The sequence below is a fragment of the Lissotriton vulgaris genome, chromosome 7 (genome assembly GCF_964263255.1).
Source record: "Lissotriton vulgaris chromosome 7, aLisVul1.2, whole genome shotgun sequence".
Lineage (NCBI taxonomy): Eukaryota > Metazoa > Chordata > Amphibia > Caudata > Salamandridae > Lissotriton > Lissotriton vulgaris.
This window is the reverse complement of record NC_141695.1, coordinates 1,597,085,775-1,597,098,461: the sequence shown is the minus strand read 5'-3', so window position 1 is coordinate 1,597,098,461 and position 12,687 is coordinate 1,597,085,775. Positions and strand designations below refer to the sequence as shown.

General features: G+C 44.6%; 1 pseudogene; it reads left to right on the top strand.

Moving 5' to 3' along the window:
- LOC147706066 (phosphoenolpyruvate carboxykinase, cytosolic [GTP]-like) overlaps nt 1-12,687 on the top strand; it is a 58,262-nt pseudogene that overhangs the window by 16,785 nt on the left and 28,790 nt on the right.

Genomic DNA, 12,687 nt, shown 5'->3' with positions numbered 1-12,687 from the left:
CCTTTGTGTGTTTTCAGCATCACACTGTACTTTATCATGCATCCAGGAACATGTACAAGGTGAGCAAACACGCCTGAATCGAGGCCCCAGAGTACAGGCACCGATAACCCTCCTGCTCCATTGTGCTGTTCTGGTATGCCCAGGTATGCGCCATGACGTACTGCTGGTGGCAAGTAACCAGGTAATCAGTTCAGTACCCTCACCGGCAACGCAGAATAGCCAAGCCTACTTTCATCAGAATTCAAGCAGGTCAAAGGTCGAAATGCACAACAGGTTGTACAAACGTCTCACTTTGCGCTACTGCCAAAAAGTACATACTGGGTGGACTGCAATCAATAATTTGATCAATCATTACCCGCTGAAGGGCTTTGCTTTTTTCGCAAAATGATTTCTGGTGACACTTGTTTATGGCCCAGTTCCAAGTGGCGAGAAAGGTACTTTATGACGCAGAAGACTGGCCTCCTCTGCTCACCTGCAGTGGCGATGTGGGATACTCACCCTTAACTATTCAAGGCATCTGGGAGCATCTTCAAGACTCCAAGAGCAAAAGAAGAACCTCAAGAATGAAGAGAGGCTATAGGAATCCAGAAAGACCTAAAGAAAGCTAGAAGAACTCAAGAAGCTAAAACATTGATTGCAGAGTGAATTATTTCAGCCTCACCTGGAAAAAGTAGGTACCATCCAGAAAGTGTGGTTTTATAATTAAGATTTCCTATATGACTGCCCTAAAAGTCTAATTGGATGTGAAACTTGTTGACTATATGTCTTCATTATCTTGCATAAATTATTGCAGGAGTGATCCAGAAAATAGTATCTAATATGGTCTACATAGGCAATGTCTTAGCTGCAGGGCTGGTGCTTCCTGACTCCATGTACATGAATTTGTCGACCTGTCTTTCATGCAAGACAAAGCAGATTAACATAACTTGAATACATTTTGGTGCATGTGTACTTTAATCGACATAGCCAACATGCTCCTGGCGCTCCCCCTTTATCATCATCAATTTCAGTCCAGTAGGCACATCAATATCAATATATGAAATGTATAAAGTTCACACCACTAGCCGAATTGTTTCCTGTGGCACAAACAATGCAGCTTAACACCCACCTCAAGGTGTCGCAGGGATTCTGCTCCTAAGCAGAACTGTGCACAGAGACCCAGAACCTCAGTGAATTGTGGTGTACCAAAAAACTCACCTTAGTGCATAGAAACCCTAACCAGCTAGCATCAGTGTCACATTAGCTCTTCGTCCTATAGCAAAGGAACCAATGATTAGACAACCCAGAACATGTGACTTAGGTTATACTCAGGAATGGTGGGAAGGAAGAACACTCTTTCGTTATACTCTCATACCAGTCCACAACAGGAGTAAAAAAGAGACACAGACAGGTTAAAATATGTATTTTAATGACGTGCTCTAAGATGCAGTATCTTTGCTAACATAATCCGACGTATGATTAGAAATAATATGATCAGTATTGTTACAATTCCATAAAACACAAAAGGAGAAATCATATTATAATGATGGTGAAAATATGTACAATAGCACCTAGTAAATCACCCTCCCTAGCTAGGAAATATGTTTTATAAAATATAGAAGGTCTCTTAGGCTTGTTCGGGGGACCCCATACCTCCAAGATTAGCAGGTGTGAATCACATCAGGATCTGCAAAAGCTCTCTGTCTCTCTGGAAAAACGGGCTTCTTCCAAGTGCCTGAAATCCTGTTTACAGTGTGATATTAAAGGCGCCAGAATCACGTTGGCTTGCAGCTGCATATATGTTATGGCTAGAACGTGAGCCGATCAGTTCAAACAACAGCTACCTTGTTATGATAACATTGGAGGCTTTAGCACTCAGTGTGCAGACTAAAGTCACGATGTAAGTCTAGGGATGCTGAAAACAGTCTCATGTGAAGAATTTCACGCAGCCTAACTTACAACAACAGTTATATGCAGTGTTGTGTGCAAAAGCGACAAAAAAGGTAAAATGGCATTTAAACTTCTAATAAGCCTATGCTAACTTAACAATGTGCGTAACAAGGCCCAGCCCACACTACAAAGGGGACTCCTTTTCATTGGCTAGGGGATGGATAAATGGATGAGTCAACCCAGTGGCTACACGCTGAACACTGTTCTAGCCTTTTAACACCTTCAAGTGAATATGTGCTCATTATTTTTAGGGATAAGAAGTAATTTGTTTTGGGTGGGGACTGAAAATATTTTCAGCGCATTACCTTTGGGGTTATTTTGAGCTCTGAGAGCAGGTGTATGTCATTGTATTGTGTCGCGTATAGGCCTATATCATTGATTTGTGTTGTTTATCTTTGTTGGTACAATTTCCTCTTATACATTTTACAGTCTTTTATTTCTTCAGTGATGTCTTGGCATTTTGTACTAACCCATAGTTATTTACTTTAATCCTCTATTTCATCATGATTCTACACTTTAATTAATCAAAATGTGATCTGTTATACAGCACGACTAGACAGGGCTGATAAATATGCGTGTACATTTTTTATATGGAACTTAACACTGGGATCTAAGCCGATTTCTATGAAATTACATTATTGACAAAAAAAGTCGCGATACACAGAAAAGTGACATGTTTTGCAGAAATCACAAAATTATCTAGTGAGTCAGGGCAGATTTGTACCTCGATCTCATAGTTCCACAGCCAATATTCTAGGGACTATTCCGACTGGTCCTTGGTCCACAGCACACATTAGGATAGTGATACAACGAGATGGAAAGATAAGAATGAAGGTGTTTTCAATAAGAAGGTGCTTTCAGTATATCTGAGGGAGAGCAGCAGTTTCCCAACCTGGACCGATCGATCTACTGTGTTCAAACTCTCAATTATGATGGCAGCACAAGAAAAGAATCGAAGACAAAAGAGACGTGCTGCTGTGGGAGTAAATTGCAGAGCTGTGTTCTTCATTCTAACAAATCCCCTTACATGCATGTATTTCCACAGCTGTGATGCATGCATTTTTGCAGGAGTGGTGTGCTGGCTTCAACCACTTGTTGATTGATGGAATGGAGGATCTATGGGGCATATTATCAAGAACAGAAAATAAAATTATCGCCGCTTTATAGGCAGGAAACTGCCGCTAAAGCGGCGATACTGGGCTTGATAATAGGCCCTTGTGAATTCCCATAGCAGCCCAGGTTAACACCAGAACCTGGGCTGCCATGGGAATTCACAAGGGCCTATTATCAAGCCCATTATCGCTGCTTTAGCGGCTGTTTCCTGCCGATAAAGCAATGATCATTTTATTGCCTGTTCTTGATATTATGGCCCTAGGAGTGGTCCCTGGGACCCATACTTTGTTCAACTGCCCAAGTCAGGGCTACCCCTGACCTACCTGGCAGTGCTGCCCTGCAGAGCTCAAGGACACGTCCTTCACCAGCGGGATCAAAATGTGGCATAGCACTGCAAAGCAAATGCCCACCCTGGCTGGTAGAGATGCCTGAACTGTGGTTCTGTTGGCTGCTATCTAATGAGCTGCAGTAGAGGCTACAGGATCTGATTAAATTGAAGAGTACTAGACTGAAAATACCCCCATAAATGTGGATCATACTGAATTTAGAGTCATTGATCACCCACAATCTTACAAACTGACAAGCCATTGCAGTTCTTCTGATCATCTTGCTAGCAGGGTTAGCATCTGTCTATTTACATATTTAGGTACATTATTCAAAGGTACAGTGTTATACACATACAACCATTTGCTTCACGTAATTATAGGAGGATAGTGTAAGTCATTGTTAGTAATCATTAGAAATTATTTATAGAGAATTTGCTGAGCATATGAACTTTTCATTTCTTGCCGGCCTTCAGATGGTCCAACCACTGGGACAATCTTAGGACTCTGCTGCAGACCAAGCTGAAGATCACCAGCAAGATGGTACAGGGGGAACCGAACAGATTGAGCCTAGGTGTGAGGATTTTTGTGGTGGGCAATCCCAAGGTGTGCCAGTCCATGAACATCCACATCTGTGACTGGTCCGAGGAGGAGAACGAGAGGATCTTGACCCACATGGAGGAGAGCAGCATGGTTAAGAGGCTGACCAAGCACGAGAACTGGTGAGTGAAAGGTGCCTTATGCTGGAGGGGTCTGTATTCTGTAAACACTTATTTCTTTCCTAACCAGTCCTTCATTACCTTTGAATCTCCTGAATCTATTGACACCCAGACAGTGCCTAGTAGGATAAAGGGTAATTTAATAATAATATCTATGAAAATGAATATATGAATATTCAGTCACTCATGTACTCGTTCAATCATCACCCTTAAAACATTTGGAAAAATCTATACTCCTCCCTCACTTTGACTTGACTAAAATACAGCCTTTCACCTTTTTAGAAGATCATTTGTGATACTCCCCTGCTTAATGTATTCTGTATGCTGCAGTTAATATTTTAGTTATAAAAGAGATGGAGGCTGGCAGACTGGGTGGAAATCATTTCTTGAAGTGCAAATCACTCTCTTATAACCCAAACACAAGCACCAATTGTAACACAATGTTCAATGTGCCCCATTTGAAGTTTTAATAAAAGTTTGTTTTTAGAGAGCACTTGATATTTCATAGCATACAAATTAACAAGTACTATTATCACTTAGCACGACAGTACTCATCTGCTCAACTTCAGAAGGATTCAAATCTGAACGCCTGATTACGAGTTTGGTTGAAAATTAACTGCCATCGAAATGGCGTTGGATACCCCGCCCCCTAGTTGGCAGGCGCCCGCCGTATTACGATGTTGGTGGCTAGCAGAACTAAAGGCCGCCAGAGCACCACCACCACCAAACATTCACCGACCATATCGGCTGCAGATCGGGGAAAGCAGCTACCAAAGGGCAGTACAGACGATTCCGCAGTCAGAATTTCAAATTGGTTTTCCATCGAGCCTATTTTGGCAGGGAGAAAGCCTGCTTTGAGTCAGCAGAAACAAAGTAAATGGGGTGCAAACTCACCAATTTCCCTCTTTTTTCTTCAGTCTTCGAAATTGAACCCTTTGTCCAGGCCCCCACTTCACTGCAGCAACATGACCATGAAGAAAACAACCCAGCAGTCGCTAAAATTCAGGTAAGTCCTTTTATCCCCTATACTCCCAATGACTGGACTGGGCCATATGGTCCAGACACCAGCATTGGAAAAGTGCTTGTACAATATATTTTCCACTTGTATCATGCATATATGTACATGTCACATACCTGTATTAACATATATGTAACTATATATTGTAAATTGCTGACGGCCCCTGCACCAGTCCCCTGACACCTTAATCTGCTCAGGGGTATACTGCAAACACTGCAGTTGGTACTGCTGTCAGATGTTTCCAGCTGCAACATCATGATACAGCAAGCCGCAATGCCTTCAGCATGGCTGGGTTGTATGTCCCGCTGCCACCACGGGACAGCGGTAAGACCTTCCGAACTTGTAATCAGGCCTTTAGTCTTTTCTACGAGAATACAAATCAGTGACTTGCTGTGTGATCATAGAGGTATGCATTTAATGCACTAATTAGCAGGCTTTAATAGCTCAAGTCTTCTCAGTGCCTGAAAATTTTGTTACAGAAAATGTGAGTAGGCTTGGCGATGGGTGATATAAGTCAACCAAATATTTGTGTCTTGTGTATGTTACAGAAAACAATTTTCCTTATTACGTGATAGCAATGAACGTGTAATTAATATTAGGGGTTGCATTACCAAATATTGACCCTCGAGGAGGAGCTTCGCGCGGATCCAAGATGGACGCGTGAGCACAGGGCTCCTGAGACCCTCTCGCCTCCGCATTTATCCTGCCACAAATCCTGATTTGAACGACGGGTACTTGTTGACTATGCCCTGCTGATTCTGAGGACTTTTTCGGAACTTAAATCGGACGCCGAAAACCGGACTTGTTGCATCCTGAAGTCTGCAGCCTATATCGTGGACCATCCCCGGACTTGAGTCCCCGAGGTACCCAGGTGGCAACTCAACAACAATGGCCAGTTTGGCACGCCCACAGCCCCTGTGGTACTTTCGGTTTCGTTTTGGGCCATTGTTGACGACGCTCTACAGCTGCCCCATTTGCATTCCTGTCTTAAATACGGCTCCTACGTTTGCTCTGGTTCCTGGCCCGCTTGCCCTTGGGGTCCATCGAGAGCGGTATCATTTTGACCAGATCACAACGACTCCGTGGGAGTTCAAAGCCCTCTATGGCGGGCAAGGCGGACGCCGAGAAGCGGAACACCAAGGGCACGCATCGTGGGGGTGTTATTCAAACCCAGACTATAGAGCCTTACACCCACCCGAAAGGGTCCCCGGGGGGGACGAGCAAGGCTCTTGAAGGGACTGGAGATGGTACTCCTTCCTCGGAGGAGCCGACACTAAAGGACATCATGGGCGCCATTACTAGTGTTCGGACGGCTATGGGCCAACAATATGGAACTCTCGCTGCAAAGATTGACACTGTGGCGATCGAGGTTAACCTCATTAGGGCGGACCTGGGTAAGACGAATGAACGGGTCAAGTCTCTGGACATTAAAACTGCGAGCTTGACCACTGATGTCTCGGACCTCCAGGCTGAGGTTCGCACTCCATACCTCCAACGACCAGCTGCGCGCCGGTTGGAGGATTTCGAGAGCCGGGCCAGGCGCAACAACGTCCGCATCGTGGGGGTTCCGGAGAACTATGCGGACGTCTCCACGGACCTTCTGGTGGAGGATCTGGTCCTTAAACATCTTGCACCTAAGGACCTCAGCAACTTTTTTACTGTGGAGCGAGCACATAGAGTTCCCGGTGGGAATCCCAAGCTGGGGGCCGCACCAATACCTATCATCGCCAGGATTTTTAATTTTTGGGACCGGGACGCTATCCTGCAAGCTTCACGAACCACAGGTCCCACCAAATTTGACAATGCCTTGGTCAGTTTCTATCCAGACTTCACCCAGGCGGTGCAGAAACAACGCATGGGTTTCACCGGGGTGAAGAGACGGCTTAGAGATATGGGCCTGAAATATGCCATGCTTTTTCCAGCCCGACTGAGGATCGAGTATGAGGAGCGGGCATTGTTCTTCGATCGCCCTGAAGTGGCTAGTGACTGGTTGGACACATTACCATCAAATTGCACGAGCGGCGAGAGCTCGAGAGGTGCCGAGGGTGGCCTGGATGAACAGGAGTAGTCAGTCTGTAACGGCGAACTGGTTACTGGTTACTTTGGACTTCTAGCAGCGGCTTTTTAATAGACTTGCTTTATAATGTGGGTACCCGGGGGTGGGGTGAATACAAAATTTTCTAGCTATCGCGACAAGAATTTTAGATTCTATTAAGGACACGGAGGCGAGGATTATGCTTTCTCATTTCTTTACTGCAACAACAGCAGCCAATGAAAATGAAAGTACACATGTAAAAAACAACATTTCTTATGAGGCTTTGAACCACGCCTCTCTTACAACAACCAATCACAATGGTATCAAGACTATAAATGCTGGAGACACTACTCCGGCCTCCTCTTTCTTTGCGCGAACAGTCAGTAACAGTCTCGTCACACAGAACAAGTTTATTTCTTCAACGGAAAAACAGACCACAAGAAGTTTCAACTGAGAAAAGCGGAACAGCAAAGGAAATCCTCCATCCGGAAGGTGCGGCAGCCAAAACCACAGGCGGTCCTCAACTCTTGTTGGAGTCGTTCCCTAGAACAGAAAAAAGGAAGTTTGAGAAAATTTCCACCACAACCTAGATCGTTGTAAGGGTGGGCAAAACTGTTAGATAAAGCCACGTAAACAACAACAGTTGCATAACAGTCCCAACGGGTGGGATAATCCTCGCCTCCGTGTCCTTAATAGAATCTAAAATTCTTGTCGCGATAGCTAGAAAATTTTGTATTCTATGGCAGGACTGGAGGCTTCTGATTATGATGGTTCAAAGCTCACATTAAAGCTCGTCAATCACAGCATCAGAAACATGAGGAATCGGTTTGTAATAAAACACTTTAAACATTGAATCTGAGGACCAGTCTGCTGCCTTCAGAATGTCCTCCAAGCGGGAACCCAGTAAGTAAGCCTTAGAAGCCATCGCACCCCTCGCAGAGTGTGCCCCATAAGCAGAAATATCAATGCCGGCTTCCGACATGATCCACCTAACCCATCTGGCTAAAGTAGCAGCAGCGACTGGCTTGAACGGTTTCTGGATAGATATCAACAACTGCCCCAGAGGATCGATCCTGTGTACACTAGTACGCTCCTCATAACATTTAAGACATTGAAGAACACACAGCTTGCCGTTATGAGGAAAGGCTGGATAATCAACGGAACGGGACACGGTCTTGGTACGTCTAGTAATGACAAAGGACACACCTTGGGGTGAAAACATCCTCCCAGCCAAATCCAAAGCTCTGACATCCGAAACCCTCTGACATGAAATGAGGCACAACAACAGAGTAAGCTTCGCAGAAAGCTGTTTCAGCGACAAATCACCATTATCGGGCCAGGATTCCAACAAATTCAACACTTTATTAACATCTCACATGGTGGAATACCTGGGCCAAGGAGGGTTGGCCACACTCACACCTTTAAGCAACTTACATACCAAGGGATGCATCCCCACAGGTTTACCATCTATGTGGTCGTGACCAGCAGAAATAGCAGACCTGAAGTTGTTAACCGACCTGTAAGCCAGGCCAGAAGTCGCACACTCGGACAAAAAGTTTAGTACCTCGGTTATATTTGATCCCACGGGATCCACCTGTTTTGAAAGGCACCAACCCACCCACTTCTTCCAAGAAGCAGAGTATCGTTTTCGGGTGGAAGGAGCCCACGCCTGTTGCATAAAACTGGAAGCCTCTCGTGAAAGGCCTGCAAGGCGTTCATGTTTCCGGAGAGCGTCCATACCATCAATGACAGTTGGTTCTGCAGGACCAGGGGGTGGCACGTTCCCACTGGGTCCTGCAGAAGCGTCGGGAAGACTGGGAGCCGGAAGGGGAGGTCTATTGACAATTCCAACAGTGTGGGAAACCACGACTGAGTCGGCCAATAAGGCGTTACCAACACAACCGTCGCCTTCTGTCGGCGTAGCAACGCCGCTACTCTCGGGATCAGTGCAAACGGTGGAAACGCATAATTCCTCTGTTGTCCCCAATGGTGAAGGAACGCGTCCGTCCCCATTGCCATTGGGTCCGGCCTCCAACTGTAAAACAGGGGAAGGTGGGCATTGAGGCGCGAGGCAAACAGATCTATCCGACATGGGCCTCGTAGTGTAGTGTAGTTCCTAGTTTCCCACTAGGCCCTGCGCATTGGAATAACATAAACAGTAGTATCGACGTGGAACTGCTTATATTCCAGGCCTCCACTGACTATGCTAAACTTAATTAGGTTGTGTTACCAACTAGCTCAGAGGTCACTGGAAACTTTCTTCTCTGCATAGGAAGTGATCAGCTTCCTTGGCACAGACAAGAAGGGATTCAGTTTTCCAACAACCGTGCAACATGACAACTTTGCTCCTCAGATCAAGAGTCGATCTCTAGGGTCGTGTGAAACAATAGACACAGATTTCACTCAGTCAGTCTAGTGCAGTTTACTTTCACGAGATGTAGAGAATAGAGAGACGGGCGTGTATCAATAAAGGTTAACATTTATTGAACAGTCTTTCTTCTCGTACAAGAGAAATGTATTGCCACAATTGCAATAACTGTTATTATAAAAAGTACGTACAGTAAGATAAGTATTGCGAAATAGAACTGTAAAAGCATTAGTATGGTTTCTTAGCCATACAATGGTTTAAAAGTAATAAAACATATATACAGTCATATATACATTAGGCTAACATACTCAACTGGTGCTTCTAACTAAGCCTACCCCAGTGTGCCTGACCTAAGCCTAACACGTGAGAAGGGGAGTAAGTAAGTAGCTTAAGTTAAGTTGGTTTTGCCAAGGTTTGTTTCAAGAATTCTCGTCTAAGGGTTTAGTCAACACCATACCTCTGAATAGAATGATGGAGGATTGGTATCTCCTTCAGGGGTCTCTCTCGATATCCCAGTCACCTGCGAGGGTAAACTGGAAGCGCCGGGACTGGATTTCTCTGCACGAGAAAGGCAGCGGCTCTCTTCAGCGCGTCGAGGAAGGAGGGGTGACAGCGTCCGCGGGCAGCTGGGCTGGATGTCTTCGCAGAGGACGGCTGCACGGCTCCTCAAGCGTACTGCACCATAGGTCACGCTTTAGCGGCGATAATGGTAATCAGTAGCTTCACCACCACAGGATAGCAGGCTGCAGCGACAGAGTGCTAGTTTTTACCAACACGGGGTCATGCAGGCAGCTGGCATCAGCAACAGGCAACGAACATTGCTTATGGCAACGTTGGTAATATTTATACCTGACAGGTGCCGGGTTTGACGCAAGTTTGCTGGACATAAGACGTCAATTAAAGATGTCACTAGGAAGTGATAGTTATCAGTTGCTCATTAGAGTTCCATTACTAATCAAAACATAGCAAGCGGGGATTTCCAGGTTTGCTGAGTTTTTATCTTGTTGAAGAACTCGGAGTGTTATCTAGGAATATCAGATAGTGACTGCTGCTCTGTCATTGCACTAATTGGTCGCAAAGGAAGTAGCAGAGAGTCATGCTGGAATGTGGCTCTGTTCGTGTGAGGCCAGAGATGACTTTACAGAAAATCGCACTTGAACGGTTATGCCAATATAGGGAATAAATGGCTTTATAGCCGAATAGGGGCATAAGGTCACAGTATCGATCAGGAACCTAGATAAGCACGCAACACCCACTCCACGGGTTAATGTCCATCAAAATTACTAAAACTAAGCAATTAGATGCATGTGTAACATTGCCCACCCCAAAATACATAAATGCATTCGAAATAGGCGTACTTGTAATACATGGAATTTAGGTACTGTACGTTTTTTAAAACATAGTAATCATTCAAAAAGGTATTGCATATGAAATTAATGAACGATTATGCAAAAAGGAATTACACATGAAGTATCTCTGACAGAAGAAATGCGAGATAAATCATCACATAAAAATGCATTGTAATAACATGTGTGCTAGAGGCTGGTGTTATGTTGTTATGTCTCTAGATGTGTTTAGAAATAGAAGTGTGAAGCTTCTGTTCTCTAAGAATAGTTTTTACGTTAAGCAAAGAATTGTTCGTGCCAAAAAAGGTCAATATTAGAAAAATTGTCCAATTCAAAGAAAATAGATTTCCAAAGCTCCTGGCAGTTTTTGTTGATCAAAACTGAAGGCCGAATTCAGAGTTCATGGGAACGCTGTGTGTCGGAAAGCTTCTCAAAAAGTTATTGTTTCTCTGTGGGTGAGAACATCGTATCAGACAGGCTCGCAAAGAATTGGTCTACAAAATCAGGTGATAGTTCAACCAAATTAGATAGCGCTGTAACTTGGCAGGTGTGAGAATGATTGCTGTCATCGAAGGCAGGACCAGCAATGCTCACAGCACGTTGTACCTGGGTGATGTTGCTTTTGTCACTCGCTCCACTGTTACCACTTGGCTGTAGTACAGGAGTCTCCACAAATGCCGTCATCAGGATTGGTAGCCGCTGGGGACAACACAATGCGTGAGCCGTTATTGGACTGAGCAAAGTATCGACGTCCATTGGTACTGCTGATGGAAGTGAAAGACAGATGTCCAACACGCATTCATCGCCGCAAAGCATACACCGTAGCACAGGTAAAATGCAATTTTGCCATATCGGTCTGAATGAAAGGAACCAGGTCATGTTTAGATCTCTCAGCCTGGCCAATCCGAGGACGTTAGTTATCCTGTCCCTGTAGCGCATTGCTAGGATTGTCTCTTCCATTCCCATGGGAGCTATGTCTGAGCCGAGGTTTGCCATAACGTAGCAGGATGGTCAAAAATAGAATCCCTGCGATGAGTCCCAAAAATAGTGGAATACCACCAAAAATGGAGTGTACAAAATTAGGAAAGATTCCCAAAATTGCCTGGAAGGGTGTTAGCAGTCCCGTAAAGACTGTCTTAAATATGCCTGGGATGCTTGTTGCACTAGACATGTTAAGGAGTTGGCTCAACATTTCTACGAAATGCACGGGGCAATTTGTTGATAAAAGGTCATGGACCTCAGTAGCCGTCCTTGCGACTAGAAGATCATACGTCTCTTTAGATGACGTTATAGGCACTGTTGTCTGTAAAAGCACAGATTTCATTTTGCTTAATGTATCAATTCGTATAGAATAGAGATTCAGACGAGGCCAGAGGGGAGTCACTATGTCTGGAGGCCCGCTCGGGAACAATGCTTGCATACAGCATTTGACCATGGACGTTACTTGTACTAGATAACTTTTTCCGGGCGCGAGGCCACAGCACCTGTGATCCGTTCTAAGAATGTAACTCCCGTTCGAAAGTTGCATAAAGAAGGGCTCTATCTGAGTTGCAGGTGTGACTAGCTGGTGGCATGAAAGGTTGTTTGAATTTCCATCACATGCTCCTTGTAAATTAATACCCTGACACAAAAGTATACCGCTTAGTGAATGTTTACAGTTGTCACCACTAAGAAATACATTTTTGTCGCTGTCACTATAGCAAGAATGAGTGTATGGTAACTTCCATATGGATTTTACATATCCTTTACCCAATTGTTCATATTGGCCAGCAGGTATGTATTCAAGGCACTTTTTAAATCGGAAAGTTGTTATCGGAATTGTGATAATTCCGTGTA